The sequence below is a fragment of the Symphalangus syndactylus genome, chromosome 9, assembly GCF_028878055.3.
Source record: "Symphalangus syndactylus isolate Jambi chromosome 9, NHGRI_mSymSyn1-v2.1_pri, whole genome shotgun sequence".
Classification (NCBI taxonomy): domain Eukaryota; kingdom Metazoa; phylum Chordata; class Mammalia; order Primates; family Hylobatidae; genus Symphalangus; species Symphalangus syndactylus.
This window is the reverse complement of record NC_072431.2, coordinates 23,858,040-23,883,025: the sequence shown is the minus strand read 5'-3', so window position 1 is coordinate 23,883,025 and position 24,986 is coordinate 23,858,040. Positions and strand designations below refer to the sequence as shown.

Below are 24,986 nucleotides of genomic sequence, written 5' to 3'. Positions count from 1 at the left end.
GGAAGGAAAAAGCAATCAGACACGGCGAGAGCTAGATGATTTTCCCACAGACAGGTCCCTTAGCCCACAAAGCCATCAGAAAGTCTTAGATTATGCAAACAACTGAAGGACTGTTTCCCAAGTTGGTTTATTCTCATTGTTGAAGAAATGAAGCATAGAAGTGGGTTCATAATTTAGTTTTTTTTTTTTTTTTTTTTGGTAAGAAATGCATTTTATCCTCGTGCTGACTTAGCACGGTCTGATCTGGTCAGTTCGGGTTTAGGGAACAGCCTATATACAATCATTGCTGGAGTTGTCCTAAGTATGCCAAAATAAAAAATGCTGTCAGCTAGAAAGAAACTTTGCACAACAAAGTGTTAAATGAAATATTACCAGGCAAAATAAGGTAATGCTCTTTTGCTGTCTAGCACCACATAAGATGCAAACTGAAAGAGTAAATAAAAACACTCAACGTGCATTTAGCTTTCATAATTTACCTTCTGCAAGGTTGATTTCTAGTATGCAGAATATGCCACATTATTTAGGCTGTAAAAAGGAGCTGCTTTACACTACCTGCCATGTACAATTATAATAATCTGTCAGACAAATATAATTAGGGAGTGTGATGTCTGTTTGAGTGTGAAGGCTTTGATTGTGTGGTATTGTCTGCTTTCCCCTGTGGCACAGCATAAACAATTGTACTCAGTGGTAACTCTCAGCCAGGACTAATGCTCAGAGTCAGGAACGCCCCATCAAATAGCACAGATGGTTGGGTTTAGGTTTGAGGTTGCTGGCTTGTTTGCGTCCACCTCCCCACACACAACCCTTTCAAGTTTTGGTCAGCAAACTTGACTAAAATAAAGCCTTCTGCAATACAATCTGGTGGGTCTCCAAGATACTGTGAACAAATCATAAAAGTGAATGGGAGACTCAGGCAGAGTATCGTCAATTAACAAGTCCCAACCACTTCAATGATGAAAAACAGGCTGAGAAAAGAATGCGTGGGTCACTTTAATGATTAAAAAAAATTAGATGACACTTTGTGGATTTAAAAGATAAAGTTGTTATTATGTAGAGTAAGTTGTGATTATAATTTGTTATTAGATTCTCACACCAGCTGGCAAAATAGAAAAGGTAACCATCATTACAGCCTTTCATAATAGTATTTAGTAAAATAGATTGGAAGCATGTTTCATTTTAAATTAGTCAGTAGTCTTCTTGCCATTCCATCTATACTAACATGAATCAGCCTATTTTACTTAATTTTATTTTATTATTACTTTTTGAGACAAGGTCTTGCTGTGTCACCCAGGCTGGAGTGCAATGATGCAATCTCAGCTCACAGCAACCTCCGCCTCCCAGGCTAAAGCAACCTTCCCACCTCAGCCTCCTGAGTAGCTGGGACCACAGGTGCATGCCATCACACCTGGCTACTTTTTTGTATATTTGGTAGAGATAGGGTTTCGTCATGTTACCCAGGCTGGTCTCAAGCTCCTGGACTCAAATGATCCTCCCACCTCAGCCTCCCAAATTGTTGAGTTACAGGGGAGCCATTGCTCCCAGCTGATCAGGCTATTTTAAATTTTATTGCCTAATTGATTATCTTTTTATCACTGTAACCTTCATAACCAGAGATTTTGCTGTGGGACTTCCCTACGGGAGACCCTTTTTGCTCTTTAAGAGGAGACTTACCTAGATGGGACTTAAGAGGTATCAACTTACCAAATTCTGCTGTGTTGTAATTCATGTGGTAGAGAAGTTTGGTATTATAATCCGAAACACAGCACCTAAACTAATGGTCAACCCAAAGGAACAATGTGGATTTGACACCTTGTTTTCTTTTAAATTACAAATATATAACATTCTAATGGTATCTGGACCAACTTACAAAGATCAACAACTTTGCATTAACAACAGAGGTTTCTTGCATCTACAAGAGAGCATTAATATTCTCTCTCTCTCTGGACAAATGAGAAAAGAACCCCAGAGATGAATTCTTATACTTCTGGTACCTTTATGCTAGCTATAGATGTGAAATAATTTTCTGGTTGAATCCACCATTGAGATGGAATATTATTTTTACAATATTTTGATGTTTGAGTCTGCCAATGTAGACTCTAAGGAATATAACAAACCAATAATAAAATAATGACAGATCATAAAACCTTTGCATTGGAAAGACCTCTTCCCAAGTTGAAATGATTACTTCCTCCCTTGGATCCCACTGCACCTTGTACAGTTTTCTTTTCTGGCTGTTATAAGGATATGTCTAACTCTATTGGTCTACAAATTTCCTGATGCCAGAGGTTATGTTTTACTTCTCTTTGCCTCTCTAAGGCTTAAAATAGTGCCTAGGTTATCATGAACAGGTTACCATGAATAGCTGAATTGATAGATGGATAGATGAAGCAGACAAATTCTATATTGGATATAGAATATAATAGTAATAAATGTAATAGTGGATATTTGTTGGCCCCTCCCCAGAATCCATTTCCTGCCTTCCTATCCCCACTTTTCAACAGCTCCAACTCACATTCGAAGATGCAGGTGGTTCAAGGGAAGCACTTATCATCTCCAACTCCAAGAGTCAAATATGCAACCTATGTTAAACCAATCAGCACATTCCATCCAGCTAATCAGTGATTGGCTCTGCCTTGAGCACGTGACTTGAGTAAAGGCTTGCGTTCAGAGTGAATCTCAGGATTGTTTCTGGAAAGGAAGAAACAAAGATGCCCTTTGCTGTTGGCTGTAAATGTGGAAATGTGTAGTCCTGGAAGCTGATGGCAGTTATCTCAGGACCATGAGGAGAACTAGTCTTAGGATGGAGCCAACAATAAGAAAAATATAGCAGAGGCAGAAAGAAATTGGAAACCTCACTTGAACCCAATCTTATCTTTGGACTCTTCAGTTACAAAAAAAAAAATGAAGAGGAAGAGGAAGAGGAAATTTTCTTATTTTTTCATATCAGCATGGGTCAGATGTTCTGTTCTTTGTAAAATGATGTATCCTGATACAATTGTGAATATCATCATTGAGCAGATGTGATTTGAACAAACACAATGTACTTCAAAAATGTTGACAAATCCTAATCCAAAAATATATATATAATTTCTGCCAACTAGAAGTGTTGAATACCCCTAATTCCCATTTTCCACTAAAAGGAACCAGGGCTTCTTGAAGAAATGATTGATTCTAGGTTTGGTAAGGAAATGTACAAGTTCAGCGTGGAACAGGTGATTATGCCAAAAGTCAGGAAAGTTCTCAAAAGATGCTGTGTCAGAGATCTTAGAAGCCAACTTGAAAAGCTTCCCCAAAATGGGACAACTTGAGCATCAACAACATCATAATAATTTCCATGGCTTAAAATTAATCAAATATAAATATCCACACATTCATAATTGTATGAGGGGAAACAAATCTCATTGATCTTAGAGAATATTATGAGACCATCTAAATAAAGAGAAACAATCAAGCACATAACCTGCTTTCTTGTATGAACTGCATCCCAGGAAGATCTAATCATTATTGAGGAAAAGTTTCTCAATGAAACATGAAGAAAGCCCCATGTCACAAACGCTTAATGCAATAATGGATTGAGGCAATAAGCATCAGTGGCTGTAAAATCCCTCAAAATAGAAACAACTAGACATGTATGCTTCTTGATGTAAGTACACCATATCACCGATGAAGTGTTCTTGTCAGGTAATCAAACCTGAATGAGATCAAGCCTCTAAATCTAACTACTATTTCACAGGAAATTTTAAAAGAATGCAATCAACAAAATCCAAAACGTGAAACTCTGTAGAGGAAATGACTCAATTTTCATCAATAAATAAATTGCAAGAAACAAAAAGAAATGGAGGGAGAACTTACGGATTAAAAGATTTATAAGAGACATAACGACCAAAGGTAATATGAGGACCTTACTGAAATTTGGATTTGAACAAACCAACCATTTAAAAAATGAGATAATCAGAGATATTTGGAGGCTGACTAGCTATTTGATGATATTAATTTCGATTAATACTAATGACTATTTTTATTGGATGGTGATGATTTTTCAAGGATTCTTCATATTTTATAGACTCATACAAAAATAGTTATGCGTGCAAACGTATGGTGTCTTAGGTTTGCTTCAAAATAATACTTCAGGAATGGGGAAGAGGAGTAGTAAAGATTAAACAAGATTGGCCATGAGTTAATTGTGGAAGATGAATGATGGGTATATGAGAGTTTATCAGACTATTATCTCTACTCTTGTGCAATAGTTAAAATTTGCCATAATAAAAATTGTTTAAGGATATCATTCTATTATCACTCAAAATCATACATATATGCCAACCTTCCTTGTTTTTACATAAGCAGGCTGCCATTCTTCAATCACATTCTAATTTAACCATGTTCTATTTCACCTGCGTACCTAGCCACCATCACTGCAATCAGCCTGCCTTCTTCCCAATGAGCACTGTCCTGCACGTGCACACTCATCCCCATGGAGGTGGTCATAGCATATCCATCATTCTCCCAGACCACACACAAAATTCATTTTCATACACATGGTTTTCTTCCATTCATTCTCTGACACCTCTGCTCTACACCCATGGCACTGCTCTTTCCAATTCCTGTATCTCTTTTAAAAGGGACATGCTTCCTAACTCATGCAGACAGAGATATAGAGCGAGTGCTAGTTTGAAGAGTTCCAACATCCACCTTCCTGTGGGCCTCTGTACATGATCTGGCTCAGTCTAAACCTCTTAAGTGAAATGCTCTCCTGGAAATAAAATCTGCTTTCTATGTTCTATTTTATTTTAAACTCAATACAAAGCAATGGTCCCCAAAGAAAAGTTATGCTGGAGTTAGGTTCACACAATTTCCCTGAAATGTAATACGAGATTTAAACACAGATGATATGACTGGTTAATAAATGTCACCACTGAGCAGCTTTGTTCACCTAATAATATCATTCAGATCATTATAAACAAATTGAAGGGGTTCTTATGTGAAACAAACACGGCAGGACTTATTCCTGCGTAACACAAGACCAAGGCAGGGCAGCCAATCCTGACGGGCTGCAAGAAGGGGCAAGGCCGGCGTGCAGCTTTGTGGTATCCCGGGAGGATTTTATTTCCAAATATAAAATTCATGCCATGCTCACAGGCAGAACCTTAGAATAGTCATAATGATCTAATGACAGCATTACCATGGAAGGCTGCCACTAATACCTTGGACTACTGCCGTTCTATACAGATCCAAGGATATGATTTCAAAGCTCATGTGGAATGAAGACTGCCCCACCTGAAAGCAATCTACCCAAGTAAAAAGGAGAAGGAAGAAAAGAAAAGGGCAGAATGCAACTGAAGCCCACAATTTGGGATATCTAGGATGGGGAGGTCAGAGTTGGTTCTTTGTGGGGTTTCTTTTATTATTGTTGTAGTTTGGGGAGGGAATGGTATTTTATGGCAAAGAAAGAGAAAGTGTCTCTAAATTGGACAGCATTGCCTGCCTCTGACTTTTTGAATTACCTCTAACTTAAAGATTATAAAGTGTTTATTTTTCTCTTCCAAGAAGGGAAGGCATAATAATTTCCTCCATTACCCTCATGCTCTCCTCCCTCTGCTGTTGAGGGGACAGTTCATTGATGATAGCTTCCTTGTGCTCAGTCAACACTGATGGCAAAAAGAAAGAAAATAAACAGCATATTACCTGTGAAAGAATGGGGAGCCCCTGTAAGTCCAACCTAATAAACATCCAAGGACTATTGGGCCTGTCACTTGACATTTGGATGGAAATGGCTGTTGTTGTATTTCTAGAAATCAAAGGAAACATCAGAACCTTTGCAAACAGGAAAGCTGCATAACATTTCAAATACCGGTTAAGTGCCTATATTTATAGGCAGTGTTCACTGTTTCAAATATAACCCTGCAATTCTTTTGGAGAGAGGTTCTGACAGGGCTAACAGACCTGTTATATATATATATATAATATATATATATATATATGCATATATATATAATTTTTAAATGATGCTGAAATTTCCTTTTATTCCTTCAATAATTTGCAGTTGGAATTCATAATTTTAGCAGTATTTCTCACATATAATGCCAAATTCGGTAACACCTACTTAAAGTGCATTGTAGCATGTGTTTAAGATACATTGAGCTCTTTGCAGAAAAGGTGCTATAGAAATCTAATAAATAATAAGTAGATGATTGACAAAGGATAATATTAGGAGCTCATTTTTGAAACTTTATAGAAATACATGCATTTGGGTTAATTCTCAGCTAGACAATCTCCTTGGCAGGTAATGTGTAAGGGATCCTACATTTTAAAATCCCCAGATTTTAAGGTTCTGGAATATGGCGGAGAGGAAAAAAAGGTCATGGCCTACAGAAGATAGTTCTGAGGTTACAATAGTTCTCAACAAGAATCCAGGCAGGAATTCTCCCAATTTTGGCCTTGAAAATGCATTCACTGATGTTATTTGGAATGTGAAAGAAATCCAAAATATATAGAAGGTAGAGTTATAAAGGGCAGCTGGATTCAACCACATGGCCAAATTTGAATCAGCAAACTGACATTCTCTAAGATAACACACATTATGTCCTTTAAAATTAAAAAAGAAAAACAAGAGCCAAGTATCATTACTCATTTGTTATTTTGTGAGTTGGTTCAACTCAAGAATGCATAATTTTCTGGTTCTAATGCAAACTAAGGAAGGACGAGAGCCAGATATAAACAATTTCCTCCTTCTGGAGTAAAATATATAGCTATCCAGGGATTTGATGTGATTATGAAAAGAGACCAGATGCCTTGAATCTTGGCTGCTACAGGACCTGGCTTGGCAGCCTATAGGCTGATCTCAGAGAGGTAAAGATGAGTCTAAGAGGACTACTTTAAAAATGGAAATAAAATGCTTTATAAGTAAACAAAAGTAGGAACAAGCTTATCATAAGCAGAGTAAGCTGATGAAGGTGCAGATAAAACTTCGTCAGAAAACCTGTGTAGTATTGTTTATGCCAAAGCATGACATTTGAATCTTCACATAGGAGTATGAGTTTCCAATGCATTTGGTTTTGGGATTACATCTTGGACAAGTTCTTTCTCTCTTTTTTTAATTTTTCTTTGGTGATTTTGTTGACTACTATGTATTAGCAATATATACATGTAGCATACATAGCAGTTAATTAATATGTGCATTTCGTAGAGAAGTTTTATATATGACAGCTAAATAAAATCCTTCATACATGTCTCCAAATGTTGGACAAATGTAGATACATTGTTTATGCTAATGTCATTTGTTATATTGAAGTTGCCCTCATCATTTAATCTCCCTGTTTATTGTGGTTGGAAGTACTTTACATACTACCGTATCATCTACAATTTGATCTTATACTATCTTATTTTCTTCTTCTAAAAGTGTAATATGATATATTATATGCCCCTCCCTAATGAGACTAGAGAAAGAGACAGGCAGCCATCTTGAGACCATGAGAAAATAGTTTGCAAACCAAACCAATATACCAAGGGTGGAGCAGTGGAGAGAAGGAAAAAGCCTGAATCATAATTGACATTGCTGTGCTATAAACCAACCCAAGAATTCTCCTCTGTCCCCACCTCCTCTCATATAATATCATTAAATCTTTTTATTATGGAGGCTACATTTTAGTTAGGCATTCTGTTTCTTGCAGAAGAAAGCATCAGAATTAATAAAGTAGGGTTTGAGGTTTCAAAACCCTAATCCCTGAAAGACTCAGAGCATAATATTTATGCCAACAGATTTGGAAGCTAAGGTCAAGCCAATTTGACCTAAAAGCTAATTCCTTGGGGCAAAGAAAGAGAGAGAGAGAAGAAACTAAGAAACCTAAGACATTAGTATGTCCTAAGAGGAAGTCCTGCTCCTTGCTAAACTCCTGTCCTAATCTCAGGAAGAAGAGCAAATAAGAGAAATTCCAATTACATGTGCACAGAGAGGAGACAGAAGGAGTCAAGAGAGAACAGGCCAGCATAGCTTGTGATCTGGAACAGGAAGGTGTAGCCACTTGAATGACCAGTAAATGGAGACCATGCAGGAGTGAGGAGGCTCAGGTACGCCAGAGTGGACAATTAGGGACCAAACATATCCCACCCCCCACTCTCATTCACATCAGTACTTCATAACCTGCCTGGAACCTACATCATCCTTAGGGAAGTGGGGGCTGGGGACAGCAGTGTAGGAAATCTGAATTGATTAAATTTGAGAACTTAAAATAGAAATTTTTTAAAAATAAGAAGTGTTCAGACCAGAGCTTATGGTTTGACATTTATACTCACTATTTAATTAATTAACTGCTGGTAATAATGATAGAATGCCAGTTCCTACACTCAAGAAGCTCACAGTTTAATAGAAAAGACAGGCAAGAAAACAGTCAACCATGATACATGAAGTGTTTGACAGATAAATATGCAAGATGGCAGGGTACAAAGTGGGGGTTTGGAGTTGCAACTTGAGCTAAGTTTTGAAGGGCAAAAGCAGTTAACCACAGATGGTGTGGGGAAATGCAGAGTTCTGTTTGGGTCTTGTTGCATCTTTGGAATGATTTTTGTTGTTTATAATCAGGGCATCTTGGGTGTGTCTACCTGTTAAGGGGAATGAGGCAGTAGAGAAGTGGATGATGAAAAGAGTGGCTGGAAATTACGTCCGGAGAGCTCTGAGGAGGCAGAGAGCAAAGGGACACAGATCACAGGCTGAGGTTGGCTTTGGCTGGAATAAGGAAGTTGAGAAAAGGCATAGATGGAATACTGCAAATACATTGTACACATCTTGAGAGTTGACAGGAAGGTAAGAGAGTTCGTGCTAGATGGCCTCTATTTTATGTGAGGAGTGGAAGTACGCAGGATTTTAAGGAGGGGAGTTATGTGGATAGATTTGTATTTTAAACATCACACACTGGGGCCTGTCGTGGGGTGGGGGGATGGGGGAGGGATAGCATTAGGAGACACACCTAATGTAAATGACGAGTTAATGGGTGCAGCAAACCAACATGGCACATGTATACATATGTAACAAACCTGCACGTTGTGCACATATATCCTAGAACTTAAAGTATAATAAAAAATAAATAAAATAATAAATAAAAAAATAAAACACTCTGGTAGAGAGTCAAGGAATGAATTTATGAGAGAAGCTAAGAAAAGACTAAAAGCTGACAGACTTATTAAGAGATTATTGGAGTCATTTGGTGAAAAAAATCATGAAGGCCTCAATTAAGACAGTGACAGCGGAAGGGAGTAAGAGGGAATCCATAGATATTTCTAAGCCAAAATCATTCTAAGAAGTGATTGTTTAGTTATCAGGAATGAGAGAGAGAGAGAAAAGGAGGAGGATACCTGAGACATATGTGGTTTATCAGAAATTTGAGCAGGAACAGTGAGAAGTTTTAGGGAGAAAATAATGACCTTAACTTTGAACACATTGAGATTTAGATAAAGATATTGACAAATTATAGATTTAGACAGAAATTGATTTAGATGTAGATATAGGCAGTTGGATTTGTGGCTCCAGAGTTCAAGAGATAAGGTTTTAGCTGGAGAAAGTGTGGAGAAATCTGTTGCCTCCAGAATGGTGGTTGAAACAATGGGGATGTAGGTGAGATCAGCCTGTAGGAGTGTGTGAAGAAAGGGGTTTTACAGCCTTTGGTTTTAATCCATTCCTGCAATTCATCAGTTTGTTAACCTCCTCTGTATTCAACGATTCCTAAATATCTACTCCATTTTCACACTTGGAGTCAATATTATTTCCTCTCATTTGGTGCTCCTATTGGTCAAGGGAGCCTCCAAAAGCCTACACAAGCCATGGGAAGTAAGATCCACTATCAGCATGTCCTATTATAATGAATTTATTTGTTATAGTTGTACTGTGAAGGCTTAATATTACCAGATGACTATCTCCTTAGAAGTATAAAGCAAGCATAGTAAGCTAAGAGTCAGAAAAACCTTTTGTCAACTCCGACACTACTTATGACATATTGGACAAATTTATGCAGTATCTGGTTACTGAGGTTGATACTCTTATTAGGAATACAGTACAATGTATTGTTCTGCTCTTTAAGCCATCTTATATACACAGACATGAAATTATCAAAAATGCTTTTAATCCATTTCAGTGCATGTATCATAATACATAGAATAAATATATTTCTGTTTTTCATCACAGAAAGTCAAAAGATCTGTTTTTCTTGTAGTATTCATAAATGACCTTAAAACTGACCCAAATATAACCTACTAATTACCCTCCATGTAACTTCCAGACCCTGACTAGTTGTATTTAGCGTTTATGTGAGACTGTGACTCTACTCTGGAAATCTTCTGTATAGCTTGTAATTCCCAGTGGAAAAAAAAATTGCTGTGACCTATACAGTTGGAGAAAAGAAAACACAGCTACACTTTTCCAAAAGCAGAACAAAGCAATGAAATAACATACCTTTCACTAGGGACTTGGTGTTATCTGAAACCCTATAATCCACATCCCATTCTGCTTTTTCAATAGGTTGGATGATTTCAGTGGGCGAGTCAGAGAACTAATCAATTTTGAAACAGCATCTGCAAAAAATAGATAATGTTCATATAAAGGGCAACCTAGTCATAAAGCTTCATTGATGTGAATAAATAAACATACAGGCTTTGTATAGAGGGATTCCCCTAAACAGAACAGCAGTGCAGGATTGGCAATGTGATACTGCATCAATACCATCAAAAGAATTTACCAAGCACCAACATGTAGAATGAACTATGTGATTAAACTGACATGGTCCCTGAACTTCTATAATGTAATTTAACTTCTGTGCTCCTAATGGAACACTTAAGAATTTAAAACTCATTGGGTCCCAAACTAAACTTTTCTCCCAAATTGCTTTTTCTCCTGTGCTTTCTATGCTAGTGAAGGAATCCATGGCATCCAAGATTTCTTTCTCTCCCTTACCCGAGTTACCAATCCATCTTTAAAGTTTATTGGCTCGACCTCCTAATTATCCCCTGAACCATTGCCTTTTGCTTCATTTCTATAGCCATCACCCTTTTCACTAAGACTATTGTAATATTAATTGCTCTGAACTCCCCTCTTCCAATGTATCCCTCACACCGTTGCTAGAGTGATTTAACCTTCAAGTCTCAGTATATTGCTCATCTGCTCAAATGCCTCCCAGTCAAAACTCTCTACCTTTTCTTTTTTTTTTAATTTTATTATTATTATACTTTAAGTTTTAAGGTACATGTGCACAATGTGCAGGTTTGTTACATATGTATACATGTGCCATGTTGGTGTGCTGCACTCATTAACTCGTCATTTAGCATTAGGTATATCTCCTAATGCTATCCCTCCCCCGTCCCCCCACTCCACAACCATCCCCAGTATGTGATGTTCCTCTTCCTGTGCTGCTGTAAAGACACATGCACACGTATGTTTATAGCGGCACTATTCACAATAGCAAAGACTTGGAACCAACCTAAATGTCCAACAACGATAGACTGGATTAAGAAAATGTGGCACATATACACCATGGAATACTATGCAGCCATAAAAAATGATGAGTTCATGTCCTTTGTAAGGACATGGATGAAACTGGAAACCATCATTCTCAGCAAACTATCGCAAGGACAAAAAACCAAACACTGCATGTTCTCTCACTCATAGGTGAGAATTAAACAATGAGAAAACTGTCTACCTTTTCTTTTGTGTCATTCCTACTCATCTTTTAAGGCTCTCAGATCATTCAACTATTCATTCACTCAATAAATATTTATTAATCACAAACTTCATGTTACACACAGTGCTAGGCACTGGAAAGACAGTGATGATATAGTCCTGGTCTCACAAAATTTGCAGTGGCAAGAAAGTAAATAAAATAACAAAATGTGGCTGGGCGCGGTAGCTCACGCCTGTAATCCCAGCACTTTGGGAGGCCGAGGCTGGTGGATCATGAGGTCAGGAGATGGAGACCATCCTGGCTAACACAGTGAAACCCCGTCTCTACTAAATATACAAAAAAAAAAAAAATTAGCCAGGCATGGTGGTGGGTGCCTGTAGTCCCAGCTACTCGGGAGGCTGAGGCACGAGAATGATGTGAACCCAGGAGGCAGAGGTTGCAGTGAGCCGAGATTGTGCCACTGCACTCCAGCCTGGGCGACAGAGTAAGACTCTGTCTCAAAAAAAAAATAGAAAACAGAAAAGAAAAAAAGAAATAACAAAGTGTGATAAATATTGTGAGGAACTAACTATGGTAGAAACAATTAAAAAAGAGCTCTGGGGACCCCAAATATTTCAGGTGTGGGTAGAGGAATAACGGTCTCCAGAGGAATGGAAAGTAAGGTCAGAGAGAATATGCTGCCCTGGAATGTCAAAGAAAGAGAGTATTTCTGAAAACAGAAGAATAATTAAGAGTATCAAATCCTGCCAAAAGGTAAAGGAAATAAGGACTGAAGATTATCTTGGAATTTTGCAGAGACACTTGAAAACAATTTTGGTGGAGTGGTGTCGGCCAAAGCCAGCATGAAGTGAGTTGAGGAATGAATGAGAGATAAAGGAACAGGGATAGCAAATACAGAAATTCAGCTGTGATGGAGAGCGATTTGGTAGCTGGAAGGGAATTTAGGGTTGAGGGAAACTCCCCAGAAAGACCCATGCAATTTTTAGTGCCTTCTTAATAATATGATTATTGTCTTATATTATGTAATATTTGGCTTTCTGTTCCAGCACTGAAAGACAGGAAACACATTATTTCATCTTTATATCTGCAACTCTTAGCACAAGTTCAGATACAAATAAGTACTCCATAAAAATCAGTTTAAAGGCTGAATAAATTAGTGATGTGCTGTAATCCAAATTTGAAATTCATTCTTCAATTGCCATCATCCTTGACTTGTCTCTATTTTTCCTGTTATCTGCCCTTCCTGACTAGTAGCCCCAAGGGTTACACAAGCTTTGGGTCCTTGAACTCCTGCTCTGACCTGTGTACACTCCTTCTGTACACCAACCCCTGGAACATAACACATGTGCAATTGCTCCCATCACTGTTCTCCCCCATAAGTCAGCCAGTGTACTTTTCCAACTTCTCTAAGACTTTTTATACCCAGAGGTATTTGAAGACTGTTCTGAATGTTGTGTTCCAATCCTTGCTTGTTCAGATGTGGTCATGGATATGGCTACACGCGACCATAGATCTTTCCATGTTCCAAAAAGGCAGGCTTCTACTTTTCCCAAATAATAAGGTATTGCTTTATTATATATTCCAACAACACTGTATGCCAGATGTTTGCTTGACAAATTACAACTCTGAATTCTTGATCCAGTGTTTTACCTGATGAAGAGACATACTTTAGATATGATTATCTACCACGAAATAATTTACCAAAAACCAGATTTGATTATTTGTGTATTTACTCACTTTATATTCATTACTCGTATTTTTATTTACTTTCCCAGTCTTCATTACTCCAGACTGGTTAAGGTCTTAAGGTCATAGGCTAAAGTTAAACACTCTTAACATACAGACTCCCTGCATCATAATATTTCTGCAAAAAATTAAGACAGTAGGAATTTTCTCTGGACAAAGCACTTTTAAAAATCCAAGGGGAATATTTCCTTCTTATTTGTGTGACACCACTTTTTAATGAGCAAGGCATATGCCTTCTATATTTGATAACACAAAGACAGACAATATTTCATACATAAAAATAAGATTATATCAGAATAACCTAAGACGATCTAGATTTGGCCATTTTGTGTTAGCTAAACATGACCTGAAAGAAGAATTTTAGCTGTAATAATGTAGTGATTCTAAAATTTAAGATATTCTTTTAAAAGTTTCCTCATTCAGTTGCCTCATTGTAAGTACATTTTGCAGACAGCTCATATTTAGAGGATGCCTCAGAAAATAATCAGTGTTCAATAGGGGCTTCATTGACATTTAGCTTAATTTAGTTTCACATCTTAACAATTTTTGGCCTCCTCCAACTAATTCCATTTAGAAAGCAAACTCTCCTGTTGTGCTGGTTAGTTCCTCTGGGAAGCAGACACCATGATGGAGTCTATAATGCAAGAGATATGCCTGAGAAAGGTAAAAGGGAAATGGGCTCAGGCTGTATTTGCATGTCCTATACAAGAAGGTGGAGAACATGCCAATTATCCATGTCAAAGAATTTGGAGGCAGTGAGCCAGTGAAGATTATGTAGGGGCTAAATTCTCTCCTTGGCCACCTTTGACTTAAACACAGAGTGGTTGTTCAATCAATACTAGCTCATTTGAAATTTCATCAAGCAACAGCAAAGTTAAACATTTGCAAGGTCGCATGCAGTCTCCTCTGAATTATAAAGCATTTTTTGAACATCCTCAATGTAAAGAAGGCAAACTGAGGTACAGTTCATGGACAGAGCCAGGCAGAGCCTGGAGCTCTTGCCCTCCAACGGGCGATCCTAACCCAGCAGATTCATTTCCTTCCCCTCCCCCTGCTCCAAAGCTTGATGTGTGTTGAATACACTCAGTAGTTCTCAACATGTTTTTTCCTTACAGTTCTTTATTAGCAACATTCATTTAGGTTTTGGACTCTTGTCAAATGTAATGTGAATGGAGACCAGATGCCTTTTCTGAACTCAACAGAACAAGAGGAGAGTCACAGAGCCCATCTTGCCACAATCAAAACTAGTGCTTACAACAACACCCACTGTTGGTGACAGGCTGTGTGGAACAGGGCCAGTGCTGATCTAGCAGTATATGCCAGCTCAATGAGTCAGAAAAATGTTTCAGATGTGCCAGGTTGCTCAGAAATCCCCATCAATTCCTGGGCAGAATAATTGTTGTGTTCCCCAAGAGCAAGGAACCAAGATGATCAGAAGCAACATCCCTGGGATGGTGTGTGTCATTCGTGTCCCTAGCTGGCAGCAGAGGGCCATTGCTCTGAAAAGGGTACCATAGACCCACGTGAAGGGCTGCAAAGGCTAGGGGTAGGGTATCTGGCAGCCATTCGAAAACACAGGATGGGGGAGAAGCAATTGTGGAAAGGAATTCAAGGCAGACAAAAGGATTAACAGCAAAAAGATGCAGGGTGTAGGGGGATGGATGATTATCGTTTGCTGTGGGTTTAGCAACACTAACATGTTTTTATGAATATTTACAAGAACATTTGGAAGCTGTGTCTTCTGCCCACACAGCCTCCGCCCCCAAGCCTCTTGGTAGGAACTGCATCATATTTAATGAGGCTGGGGGTGGAAGGGGGAACCAGGTCTTCTTTCCCTCCAGGTTGCCATTACCGAGCTTAGTTGCCAAGACTCCCAGGGGCAAATATTAAGTGAAGGAACGTTCGAACAAGAGAAGCCAGGCCTAGGTTTCTCTGCTCGTAATATGAAGCCTGATGGGTGATGAAGGCAAATGAGAAGTGAAAGCAAAGGTATCAAAAAGACATGAAAGAGATGAAGTGAGAAAGTCACAGGAGAAAGGTCCATTTTGATGCCAGTGTTCTTGACTTCTTCAGTAGAGTAAAAGAGTTTATCAGTGTCTCTAAGTTAAATGAACTGTTAACAAAATCCCACCAATTCTCATTTCTTGTGAGCAGACTAACAGGTCAGCCTCTTGTCCCTTCTGACTCCTGCTGCCTGGCTTTAGTCCACTTCATTCTACCACTACTTCCACCACAAGAGGCTTCTATCCTCATTGATTTTCTAAGTTTTCAATCCCCTAAAGCATTTTTCTAATTATGTATTGAGGCAGAAGAGTAGCAGTCAGGACCACAAGTTCTGGAACTACACTGCCTCCAGTCTAACCCAAGCCCCATCACTCTGGGAAAGTTACCTAGCCTCTTTATATCTCAATGTTGTCATCTGTAAAAAGGAGCTGATAACAGATAAGGGTCAGTGGATGTAAACCAAGGAAAGCATTTGGCATGCAGTAAGAGCTCAATAAGTGTTAGCATTATTATTATGGACAATCCTCAACTTTCATACAACAAGCATCTTGCATATGACCCATGTTTTCATACATCACACATTGATACCCCTAAAATACTGAATTGAGACTTTCAAATGTCAGCTGACTCATAGTAGTGTCTAATTAATCAAGGCACTTGACTACCAGCTACTGAGAGAGAACAGGAGGTTTCATGTGTGGGAATCTCTGGCAGTATTAACCTTGGGACTAATGCAAAGCAAACGTTCTAGCAGATTTGTGTTATCTCTTCATTCATGATCAGTTATACTGTAGAAAATCATAATTACTGTTGTTTGTTTGTTTGTTTGAGATGGAGTATCCCTCTGTCACCCAGGTTGAAGTGCAGTGGCACAATCTAGGCTCACTGCAACCTCCGCCTCCTGGGTTCAAACAACTCTCTTGCCTCAGCCTCCCGAGTAGATGGGACTACAGGCATGCGACACCATGGCCAGCTAATTTTTGTATTTTTATTAGAGATGAGGTTTCACCATGTTGGCCAGGCTGGTCTCAAACTCCTGACTTTGTGATCCACCTGCCTTGGCCTCCCAAAGTGCTGGGATTACAGGTGTGAGCCACCACGCCTGGCCTAATTACATTTCTTTTCTAATAAAGTTGCAGTTTGTTTGTCCTGGAGTTAATGTTCACATCTTTTTATTGTTGTTTATTTGTTTGTTTCTTTGTTTGCTTGATTTTCTATGTTCCTTTTTCTAAACCTTTCCAAACTCTTTAAAAGAAACATAAAATCCCTTTATCAAAATTTTCACATAATCAAGTGATCAAATTCATTTCATTTAACTGAAGACAGACTTGCTGGAACTTTCCATCCTCCTGCTCTGATCTGTACTAGTGGCTGTCAGCATTCATGCTGAAATTTGTTCCTAACTATCATCTAAGGGACTTCTTATCTCTCTCCCACATTGGATTCTTTATTTGTTCTATCACCTATATTTCTCTCTGGTTCATTTCTCTCCTTTACTTAAGCACAGTCACGAATAGCTTCTTAGGAAAGAATGCATTGAATGTAAGCTTTTTGAAAATTCGTATACCAAAAAAATTCTTTATTCCCCTTTGGCACTACAATGATAGTATGGCTGCTGGGTGAATAATTCTAGGTTGAAATAGTAATTCCTCACAACTTTGAATTCATGTTTCCACAGTATTCCAGTCTACTGGAAGGTAGACTTCCAGTGTTGCTGTTCAAATCTCAGATGTCATTCTCACTCAATGCTTTGATATGATCTGGTTTTGTTCTTCTTGGAAGCATTTAGTGTTTATTCTTTATTCCCAGTGTTCTGAAATTTCAGGTTGATGTTCTATCATGTGAGTCTTTTTTTTCTTTTTTTCATTTTGCTGGATACTTAAAGACAATTTCCAATCTTTAGACTCATGATGTTCAATTTGAAAAAAAACTTTTTCTTTTGTAATTTCTGCCTTATTATTTTCAATGTTCTTTTTTTTTTTCAAACTTAGATGCTGACCTCTTGTATTGAACCTCCAGGGTGTTTTTTATTTATCTCCTACTTTACCTTTTTTCGTCTCGTTCTATTTTCTTGGGGATTTCTTAAATTTTGTCTTCTTAGCCTTTAATTAATTTAAAAAATATTTCTATCACATTTGTTTTGGTTTCTTTTCTTTTTTTTTTTTTTTTTTTGAGATGGAGTCTTGCTCTGTCACTCAGGCTGGAGTGCAGTGGCACTATCTTGGCTCACTGCAACCTCTGCCTCCCAGATTCAAGCGATTCTTTTGCCTCAGCCTCCTGAGTAGATGGGATTACAGGTGCCTGCAAAAATGCCCAACAAGTTTTCTGTATTTTTAGTAGAGACGGGGTTTCGCCATGTTGGCCTGGCTTATCTCGAACTCCTGAACTCAAGTGATCCACCCACCTCAGCCTTCCAAAGTGCTGGGATTACAGGCATGAGCCACCACATGAAGCCATACGTTTTTTTGTTGTTGTTGTTTGTTTGTTTGTTTTTAGTTTCTAAGATTTCTTACTTCTTTTCTGATTTTTTTAAAGTATCCTCTTCTGGTTCCATCAAAAGATATTACAAAGTGTTTTATTTTGTTGTTTACATTGTCTTAATCCTTGATTCTTTTTTCTTCTGAATTCCTTAGTGAGTTAGCTAGTTAGTTCTGTTATTTTGGTCTCTGTTGGAGGCTTTCCTTAAATGTCTGGCAATCTGTCTGTCTGCAGACATTTAAGAGTGAGACAATAAAAAGCTGACTGGAAGCCCTTGTTGACCAATATACTTTTCTTATCGGCAATTAAGCAGAAATCCAGACTTTTCTTTAGGAAACTCCCCAGATGTCAATATCCATAGGTCTTTCCTAGGAGCTGGTCTCTAATCTTCTGTTAGCTAGCGTTAATGGAGCTTAGTAGCAGAAGGAGGCTGAGAGGAGCTACTCATTTTCCACTGTAAGAACTTTCATTCAACCTCTCTGTTTCTAGTGAGGCCCTTACTCCTGTCTTCCACTGTGCCTGGTGCACCAAAATCCAAAGGCTCTCTTATTCAACATATCTAATAAATAAATAAGATAGTCACATTACATATACATATAAACACACAAATGGGATTATACCATCCACATTACTCTTTATCTTGCTTCTTTCTTTTAACAACTTGTCAGAGATGCTTTTCTGTGTCAGTACACACAGCTCTACTTTTCACTAAGCATAACTGTTCCCCAGAGGCATCATCCTTAAAATGACAATTTGATCTGAAAATCATGTTACCTCTTTAAGAAAAAATGTCCAATCAGAAGAAAACTCATTTGCATAAAAATTAATACGTGCTGTTTAACAGACCTATCACATCAAACATGATCTGAAACAGCAATGAAAATGTGTCAAAATTTGTCATCATTTATGTTCATTTATTTTATTTATGTAATCATTAATATTATTTGTACTTCTATTCATATATCTCTACCACCTTCTCACCACTCCCCAAATCACTACACAGTAAGAACCCAAAATTCCAAAATCTTTTCATGGAAAATCCAGTGAGTGTTCTATCCATAGGCCTCCACTTTAATACCAGTAAAGATTTTCATGTGAAGCAATAATGAAAAACTGGGGGCAAAGAGTGGGAAGATGCAGAATATATAAATGCATTTTAGGCCGCTGATCAATTGTTTAGCTAAGTAAGTTAAGAATCTCTCCACACTCCCTCCAAAAAAACTAAAAACAGAAAAGAAATTTAAATTTTTCTTTAAAATATGTTAATTTTTGTATTTTTCCCCTTAGGGATTATATTGGTCAAGTCATTTGGGTGCAATCGACAGAATCCACTCCCATATGTTAAGCAAGAAATGGATATATTAAAGTATGTTAAATAACTTAGAGAATTGTTGGGAAGGCTGAACAAACAGACCAGAGGCTAGTGGTCTAAAGTGAAATCATGCCAGAAAAGTGGTCTGAGAAGAAAACTGCCACCACGCCATCAATATCCCTTGTGCCACTTCCTTGTCAAGAGTTCATCCTTGCAACTACTCATGTCCCCCAAAAGCTGGATACCTCTAACACAGGCTAACAGACTGGAAGCTATTTTGTTTTGTTGCTCATTTCTGAATTGACGTCTTGCTCAGATGGCCTGTGTCCTAGATTAAAAGTGGCTGTTTTTTTAATAATTAAAATAATAACTATGTTTATTGAATGCTTTCTAAGTTAGACTATTGTAAGTACTTCCCAGGTATGAAATTATGAATGCAAACATCATCCTAGCTCTCATGTCTACCATAAAAGTTGAAATACTCTTCCAGTCCTTTTAAGATGTTTTTCCTTTTGGTCTTTGTAATTTTTCTTCAGCTTTATTAAAATTGATAATTCAATAAACTACACATATTTGAGGTGTATTGTTTGATAAGTTTTATTGTATAACTTACTGTTGATAAGAGTAGTCTCCTGTTATCTGCAAAGAACATGTTCCAAATCTCTCGGTGGATGCTTGAAATTGTGGAATGGTACCAAACCCTATAGGTATACTGTTTTTTCCTATATTAAACATATATGTATATATAATAAAGTTTAATATACAAATTAGGTACAATAAGAGATCAACAATAATGAATAATAAAATAGAGCAATTATAACACTATACTGTAATAAAAGTTATATAAATGTGGTTTCTCTCTCTCTCAAAATACTCTAACATTTTCAAACCGCAACTGAAACCATGGAAAGCAAAACCACAGATAAGGGGGAACTATTGTATACACCTATGACATCATTACCATAAAAAATCCATTTCATGGTAATGATTTATCCATTTACCTCCAAAATTTTCTTCACAGCCTTTGTAATCCATTCCACCCACTTCATACTCCCCTATCTATAGTCAATCACAGATCTGTTTATTGCTCCTATAGATTAATATGCATTTTCCAGAAATTTTAACAAATGGAATAATTTAGCATGTATTTTTTTGTCTGGCTTCTTTTATTCAGCATAATAATTTTGAGACTAATCCATGTTGCTGCATGTATCAATAGTTCCTTCATTTTTATATCTTGATAGCATTTCATTGTATAGATGTAGCATATTGCAGTTATCTATTTAATCTGTTGATGGATATTTGGATTGTTTCTAGTTTGGGGCTAAATTCAAATAAAGTTCCTATGGACATCCATGGGCAGGCATATGTTTTCATTTCTTTTGGGTAGATACCCAGAAGTAGAATGGCTAGGTCAAATGGTAGGTATATATTTTACTTTCTAAGTAATTTTCAAATTGTTTTCCTAAATGGCCATACCATTTCCAAATGGCCATAACATGAGCAGTCTATGAGAGTTAAGGTAACTCTAAATTCTCAGCACTTAATATGGTCAGTCTTATTAATTTTAGCCATTTTATTGGGTGCTTATTATAGTTTTAATTTGCATTTCCCTAAAGACTGTGATGTTGAGCATCTTTTGTGTGTTTAATTACCATTCATATCTCTTCTTTGATGAAGCATCTGTTAGAATCATGTGCCCACTTTTAATTGGATTGTTTGTCTTCCTATAATTAAGTTGTGAGATTTCTTTATACATCCTAGATACAAGTCCTTTGTCAGATGAGTGTTTTCAAATATTTTCTCCCATTGTCTCACTTGCCTTTTCAATTTCCTAAACATTGTATTTCAAAAGCAAAAGTTCTTGATTTTGATGAGGTCCCACTTACTGATTTTGCAGTTTGTGCTTTTTGTTAGTACTTATAAAATCTTTGCCAAACCCAAAGACACTAATATTTTTTCCTATGTTTTAGTTTAGGATTTTAAAAATTTTAGCCATTATTTTTAAGATCGTGATTCATTTTGAGTCAAATTTTTATGTGGTGTGAGATCAGAGTGGCAGTTCATTCTTTTGCATAGGGTTATCCAATTGTTCTAGCACCATATGTTACAAAGATTATATTTTCTTCATTGAATTTCCTCAGCATATTTGTCAAAAATCACTTGACCAAACCTGTTCAGATCTATCTGTGGACTCCTGATTCATTGAGCTGTATTTCTAACTTTGTACCAATACCACACCGCCTTGATTATTATAGCTTTATAATAATTCTTGAATCCTACAGTTAGTACTTCTACATTGTTCTTCTTTTTCAGTGTTATTCTGGGGTGTGTGTGTGTGTGTGTGTGTGTGTGTGTATTATTCTAAATGCTTTGCATTTCCAAGTAAATTTTAGAATTGTGTATTCTAAGCTGGACAATTTGTACAAAAGCCAACTGGAATTATGATTATATTACATCTATGCATTAATTTAGGGATAAATGACATCATAATAATAAGATGTCTGATCCATGAAAACAATGCATCTCTCCATTGACTTTGGCTTTTTTTAGTTGCTTTCAATGTTTTGTAGTTTTCAGTGTATATGTCTTATGTAAATTTTGTCCAATTTATCCCTAAGTATTTCATATTTTCAGTTATAAATGGCATTGTTTTTATGTTAATTTCAATTTCTGCAAGGGAAAATGGCAGTGATTTTATATATATATATATATATATATAATTAATTCTCTTCATTCTTCATCTAGTTCATCCTTAGCTCAAGTTATTGTTATGTTTCATCAGCTGAATTCTCACTATAGGTCTCTATTTTCACTTACTTATTTAAAAAATTGATGTTAAGTTGTTACTTTCTAAATATGTTGATAACTAAGCCATCAGATGAGTCATTTAATCTATTCTGATTTTGTTTGAATGTTCATTAATACATAAGTTATGATTAATTACACATTTTATGTATAAATGTATTTTATCAATTGATTGAGTTAATTGATAAACATACCATGCCAGTCCATTTACTTAAGTTAATCATTAGAGTTAGATGAATAGTAGTGTCAGAACTAATATATGTGATAACATGAAAAAAATGAAATGGGGAGAAATAAGTATTTATAAAATCTAATTACTTCAAAATAATATTTTTAAAACTGTACCTGAGTAAATGGAACTACAACCTGAAACTGTGACTTCAAATAGAGTTCAGGGTCCAATCTCTTGACACTCAAACATGTTAAAGCATTGGAGAAAATTAGTGCTTCTCCAAGGAGATAAGCCATGACAGGTTGATCGTGACTGAGCTTCTCAATGAGCCAAATGCACATACAACAACTAAATGGATTTCAACATTCTGAATTGAAATCTGTGTTGTTAATGGTTTTACTGCGTAATATCCACAGAGATGCCTTGATAGTGAGCAAGTGATCAAAATCAATGTCAATATGCAAAATAATTTAAGTCAAAATACACATGACCCAAGCCTTTTAGTAGGTAACAAGTTGTCTTAATCATTTCAAATTACACTTAAAGAAGTTATTCAAAATTCAGAGTGAATAAAACAACTTTTTTCTTTCAAAATCTTTTTTTTCAAATTAGCTTGTCAAGGCCAAAATGATATATCATTACAGACCTTCAATATGACTGCTTTTCAAACACAAAATGTCTGTTACAAATTTCAGATTTGCCTGATTAAATTAATATGAGGCTTTTTGTAGAGAAAAATTTTTTAATAAAAGATATATTTTAAAATACAGTCACTTGCTTCATTCCAGATACCTTCTATAAAATCAACACATTTCAAACAAAAGTATTCAATTATTATGTTTCTAAGCTCAGCCAAAATGAATTTGGATTTTGATATTATAGCTGTGCTTCCAAATTATAGATATATGAACATTTGGCCAGTTTGAAAGGTGATCCTAGACAAAACATTCATCATAGTCACAGTGGTCCTAAAAATAGGAAAGCAATGTTCTTATCTACATTGAACCTTTCTCCAACTCAACAATCACCAGGGGAATTCTGAGAACTGCATTTCCTCAGGTGTGGGGAAGATAGGAAGTAGCCTGCCCTTGTCCTAATTGGCTTTGACCAAATCAAAGCCGTTACTTCTGTTGTTTCTACAACAGTGAAGTGCTTTAGGCAGTCACAGCCATTCATAAAGCAGACATTCCTATGGGATTTTTGTTGTCATTGTCAGAAGCTTCCTTACAAAATATACAAATAGTATAAGGAAAAGACACACAATACAGGAAATCAAGAAAGAGGTGTTATGAGGGGAAAGTTAAGTGGTGAAGAACATCATAACAAATAGGTTAGAAAAATATAAGCATGTCTTTCTTAATACAAATTTTACATTTAAAATTGTTTGTAATGATAGCTTGAGAGAGAGAAAATAATTTGTAACCTATATGCCTTTTGTTATGCAACTTCTCATAGGCAAAGCGTGTTCACGCCAGGGCCAGGAGTTTTACAGGTTAGTAGATAAAAAGAAAATACTAAGCATTCACAATATTCCAGCCAGAGATAGTACTTGTGCTGGTTAATTTCTGTTTGGATTGCTAGATCCATTCACCATTCTTCTCTGCCCTGCTCTGTATACCAGAAGTCTGATCCCTAAGGACTGCATTACCCAGGCTTTTCATATCATGTCCTCAACCAGGAGCTCACGACATCAGAGTGTAGGAAAAGAGCTGGTTTAGGATCTTTCACAGCTTCAGCTTTTTCCAGTCTCTGGTAATCATCCCTGCTCTTGGCTCCTTCAAGACTGGGCGGGAGTGGTAGCCCTGTCCTCTGCTGTGAAGTCCCTGGATGTATCATCTTTGCCTTCTGATTCCCATAACTCTGTGCACATCTCTACAAATCATCCCTTCTTTAAACTTTCTTCAGCTAAACCTTACTGAGGATGTCAACTGTTACCTGCTAGGACCCTTACCTTCAGATCACTGCTAATATTCTGTTTTAATCCCATTTAGTCTTTTAAGAGTATACTTTCATTTTGAATAATGTATTATCCAGTAAGCCCCTGTATTAGTCAGGGTTCTCTAGAGGGATAGGACTAACAGGATAGATGTATATACGAAAGGGAGTTTAAGGAGCGTTGACTCTCACGATCACAAGGTTAATAGGCCATCTGCAAGCTGAGGAGCAAGGAAGCCAGTCTGAGTCCCCAAAACTCAAAAGCAGGGAAGCCAACAGTGCAGCCTTCAGTCTGTGGCCAAAGACCCTAGAGCCCCTGGCAAACCACTGATGTAAGTCCAAGAGTCCAAAAACGGAAGAACTTGGAGTACGATGTTTGAGGGCAGGAAGTATCCAACATGGGAGACAGATGAAAGCCAGAGGACTCAGCAAGTCTGCTCTTTCCGCCTTCTGCCTGCTTTATTCTAGTCAGGCTGGCAGCTGATTAGATGGTGCCCACCCAGATTGAGGGTGGGTCTGCCACTCCCAGTCCACTGACTCAAATGTTTATCTCCTTTGGTACCACCCTCACAGACATACCCAGGAACAATACTTTGCATCCTTCAATCCAGTGAAGTTGACACTCAATATTAACCATCACAGCCCCCATGTTATTGAAAACTTTTTACTAACATCATGTGAAACTAATTTACTTAACTTCCTCCTGGACTATGAAAATTTGAAATAACATAAACAATGCTACAAAGAATGTTTTTATGTATAAACTGTTGTTTGGATTTTTGATTCTTTCCATAAGATGAATTTCTAGAATTTAATACTGGATCAAGAGTAAAAACACATTTAAAATTCTTTATATGTACTGCCAAATTGC

General features: G+C 37.1%; 2 long non-coding RNA genes across 3 annotated transcripts in view; one reads left to right on the top strand and one right to left on the bottom strand.

Moving 5' to 3' along the window:
• Nucleotides 1-2,518: 2,518 nt before the first annotated feature.
• The window catches only part of LOC129489260 (uncharacterized), a 40,070-nt gene continuing 17,602 nt past the window's right edge, over nucleotides 2,519-24,986 (bottom strand). The window contains exons 3-5 of one of the 2 annotated variants that reach the window (XR_008659937.2): nucleotides 19,814-19,922; nucleotides 10,439-10,557; nucleotides 2,519-2,688 (exon numbers count right to left, since the gene is read on the bottom strand). This is a non-coding gene — a long non-coding RNA (uncharacterized lncRNA). The remainder of the gene's footprint in view (nucleotides 2,689-10,438; nucleotides 10,558-19,813; nucleotides 19,923-24,986) is intronic. The other variant, XR_010122460.1, reaches the window with a different exon arrangement.
• Nucleotides 5,260-10,636, top strand: LOC129489261 (uncharacterized). Its single transcript, XR_008659938.1, has 3 exons — nucleotides 5,260-5,369; nucleotides 7,905-8,064; nucleotides 10,505-10,636. It is a non-coding gene; the product is annotated as an uncharacterized lncRNA (long non-coding RNA).